At 46.2% G+C, this 3,939-nt stretch overlaps 1 long non-coding RNA gene across 1 annotated transcript; it reads left to right on the top strand.

Moving 5' to 3' along the window:
* The first annotated feature begins 1,677 nt into the window (after window positions 1-1,677).
* LOC144373841 (uncharacterized) lies at window positions 1,678-2,614 on the top strand. Its single transcript, XR_013433380.1, has 2 exons — window positions 1,678-1,827; window positions 2,115-2,614. It is a non-coding gene; the product is annotated as an uncharacterized LOC144373841 (long non-coding RNA).
* The last annotated feature ends 1,325 nt before the right edge of the window (window positions 2,615-3,939 follow it).

Raw genomic sequence — 3,939 nt, 5'->3', positions numbered from 1 at the left:
CTGTGGGCTGCTGTTAACTATGATTATTGAGAAGATGTTTTCATTCCGCATTATGGACATCAGCCCCGCAACTGGTAAGTTCGATTGCGGCTTGCACTCGGCACTTTTATGACGACTCCATGAAGAGTCCTTTTCTTTTACGGTTTGCTCTGTGGCTGTGTAAATCAGCTTTCGCGGCAGTCACTGCTATCTTTGACAATGTCTCAAGATCTTCATCTCCTTTCTGTGCCTGATCTTCATCTCCTTTCTGTGCCTACACCGCCCAGACCCCGGGCCAGGTAGAGGTCTGACCCCAGGACAGGTCATCTCAAGGGTATCCTTCACCCACCACACCGCATGTCTGCTCAAGGTCAGGGGTGGGCACCCCTTGCTTTTTCACTAATGAGGACACAGGTTTCCTGGTCTTGCTCTTTCCTTGCCAAGTCTTTATAGAGGACTTCCCTAGTCTGCAGTGTCAAGTGGTAGATTTTCAGTTTCTCCTGGACTCTGCAGGGCCCAGGCTCTGTGGTGCCTGGAGCAAGGCTGCAACCTCCTCTGACCCCTTCCAGGCACCCTGCTGCTCGCCCTCCTCCGGGGCTTGAGCTCCTGGCTCTTCCACTCATGGTGCCTCTCCTCCCCACGGCCCTGGACTATTCTGTGGTAGTTCGGGTTCCTTTAGTGAAGGATTCTTGCTTGTTTCTTTTGGTGTGGATCCTGTTCTGTCACTGAGGGCAGGGCAGGAGGGAGCCACCCTGACCTGATGGTTCCCTGACCTTATGGAGCTTGGTCTATGAGGAAGGCAGGAAAGGAGTAATAGAGATGAGCTCTTAGGTCAGTGGACGGTTCTGTTAAGGCAAATGCAACAGGGGGCGGGCACCGAGGGAGGGATGGAATCTTAGGGGTGTCAACAGGGCTTCCCCGAGACACAGTGCCATGGCTCTGGGAGCGAAGCTGGAGATCTGGAGGAGGACACATGCCAGGCATGGAGGAGGCCAAGGCAAGTGTACTGGCCTGGGGAAGGCTCAGCCACAGGCCAGGTGGCTACAGGGGGACACCGGGAGATGGCAGTGACAACCCTGAGGGTACAGAGTGCTGTGGGTCCTTCCTGTTGAGACAACCAACTGAGGGTCCAAATCATTTGAGAAAAAAAAAAGTCTGTCCTGAACATGTGCAAACTGCCTAGTCCCTGTGGCAGTGCCATGTGACAGTGCCCTGTGACAACTTCCTATTCCGCACGGACGCTTGCTGAGTACGTAAGTCGTCCAGAGGTGACTGACACTCCCTGGGAGGGTGTGCGCAGGCTGTGAGCGGCACACTTGAGGTGGTAAGGGTCCCAGCTTAGGTGGTGGGCATCCTGGACAGAGCCTGCCGACATGGAGGGTCAACCTGCTTACTTTAAGAAAGGCCCAACGGCAGACGTTCAGTTTGAAGTGTCAACAATCTGATAAAAAAAACATGCAACTCAATCATATATTTCTAATGAAACTGATAAATATAGATGCCCCTCAACTGAAACACAAATGCTTAAAGGTATAGAAATCAAGTACACGCTGCGTCTTACGAATTGTTGGGAGGAAAATGGACGTGAGGATCCTACTTTACAAAGAACGCTGCCCACGGTGAGACCAACATCACGAGGCACCGACTTCTATAAAACGCAGTCCTCAGGAGCAGCAGTCTTCATTGGTTCAAGGATTAACTCCCGCGTTCATTGCTGTGCAAATGTTTCCATTGATCAAAAGCCTCCCTGATGGAGGACGATCAACGTGGGGAGATACATGGTGCTTCTGGATTCTACTCCACTGCTCCTCCCTCTCAGACCATCCTGCACCCCTTCCACGTTCCGAGGTGATTTTCAAGGACTGGGCCTCCCATCAGGGCCTGGCACCTCCAGTTCTTTTGTGTCCTTGTTTTGGTCCCTTGTCAATGGGGACCCTGCCATTGCCTCTCATTTTACCCGTGTCCTTTCTGTCCCGAGTTGTGTGAAAACCTTTAGCCACACGGTGGCCAGGAGGAGCCCACCCAGTCAGGAAGACCCTGCCTGTGTGTGACCTTAGCCTTCACCCCGTGAGCAGGCCCTATGTCCTGCGCTGCAGGTACAAGTAGCTCAACCTGCATTTTGTCATTTGGACCAGGACCCTGGAATGTCAGCCCAGCAGAACAGAAGTGCTGTATTTGGATCGCGAACAGGAGCACGCCTGGACCCCCAGAGGTCTCCAAGGCTGAGACCCTGCAGGGCAATCTGAAGAACTGAGGTAGAGGCAGAGCGTCCTGGGCTTCACAGGGCAAGCTGGGGACTCACACGACACCCCTGGACACCACGGCTGCTGTAGGCCTGTGAGCCCCTCCTGGAATGTGCACACAGACCTGAGGGCCAGAGAGCGTCTGAATAGTCACCTTCAAAAGCTAATGCTAGCTGCTCTCACGGGGGATCCACAATTTTCTCTCCCACCCGAAACAAAGAGAGCACCCTGGGCACTCCCATCCTCCAGTTGTTATTTAGCAAACTTGTCAATCAAATGTTTGTAGAAAGGGACCCATTTACTAACAAGCCTGAGGTCTCTTCTACATCTTCTGGCCCTGTATGCGTTTGCCTGGATACAACATTTAAATAAAAACAAATTAAATACACTAATCTATTTATTTCTAGTTTTTATTAGTGCATTGAATAAATCTTTCCCTATTCTGAATTCCAAAAGAAACTCTGTTATTTTTTTCCATGAGAAGATTGGCAGTTTTGTTTTTGCCATCATTAAATAAATACATTTGGAGCTGGTTGTGTCTATGGAGTGAGGTAGGGGTTCATTTTATTTTCCATTCTGCTTACCAACAGCCCCATTTTCTCCTATTTATTAAGGTGCTCCTCCTATCATAATCTGAAGCTTCATTTATATCATGAGTTTGCTTCTGGGATCCATATCTTATGTTCCCTCCCCCCCCACCCCCGTGACCCCTTACCAGAATATTAGGACTTTCTGTAAAAGTGGAGGAAAACAAGTCTGTTTCCTTTCCTCGTCCATCTCATTCAGAATCATCCTGGATTTCCTATACCTTTACTTTTCTGTATGAATCTTAGAATCATCTTAAAGTTCTGTTAATATCCTTTTTAGGTATTTGGGGAAAGTGATTTGAATCTAAAGATCATATCACACTAGGAATGATTGACAGCTTTATGCTGGTAGATCTTCTTATCCACAAAGATGGCATTTTAAAAAATAAGCCTTTATTTGAAAGCAGTTTTTTTTTTAAAGAGAGAGAGGTAGAGAGAGAGAAAAAAAATTTTATTATTTATTTTTTAGTTATCGGCGGGCACAACATCTTTGTATGTGGTGCTGAGGATCGAACCCGGGCTGCATGCATTCCAGGAGAGCGCGCTACCACTTGAGCCATATCCCCAGCCCCAGCAGTTTTAAAATTTATAGAAAATTTGTGATTTTAACATAGCTTTCCTTATTGCTAACATCTTATGAGTGGGGCACGTTGATGACCACTAATAAACAAATATCAATGCTTGAATCTTTCAACTCAGATTTCTTGAATTTTTATCTAATGTTCCTTGCTAAACCCTTCTATCATTTTTAAAAGTTCTTCCATGTATTAAATTGAGTTTTTTTATAAACAATTATTGACTCTACAAATAATGGTAATTTTAGCATATCCATTGAAATCCTGCATCTCTATTTTTTTAATTGTTTTTCATTGTTTTTGTGCTGGTTGGTATTTTCAATATAACACTGAACAGAAGTGTTGGCAGCTGACTTTTATATCTCATTTTTTTCCTACTTCAAGGGACTGTTTCTAAGCTGCTCCACCTTAGATTCATTTTTTTTCTGGGTATTTCTATGTTTTTTGTTGTTGTTGTTTAATAAACATTATTGTTTGGTAAAGATGCCTAGTTATCTTCTGAATTTAGGAAATTCTTTCTGACATAAAGAGGGGTTAACTTGTCCATGAACTTTT

The sequence above is a fragment of the Ictidomys tridecemlineatus genome, unplaced genomic scaffold (genome assembly GCF_052094955.1).
Source record: "Ictidomys tridecemlineatus isolate mIctTri1 unplaced genomic scaffold, mIctTri1.hap1 Scaffold_51, whole genome shotgun sequence".
Taxonomy (NCBI): domain Eukaryota; kingdom Metazoa; phylum Chordata; class Mammalia; order Rodentia; family Sciuridae; genus Ictidomys; species Ictidomys tridecemlineatus.
The sequence above is the reverse complement of the archived record's forward strand: the minus strand, read 5'-3'. Positions and strand labels throughout refer to the sequence as shown.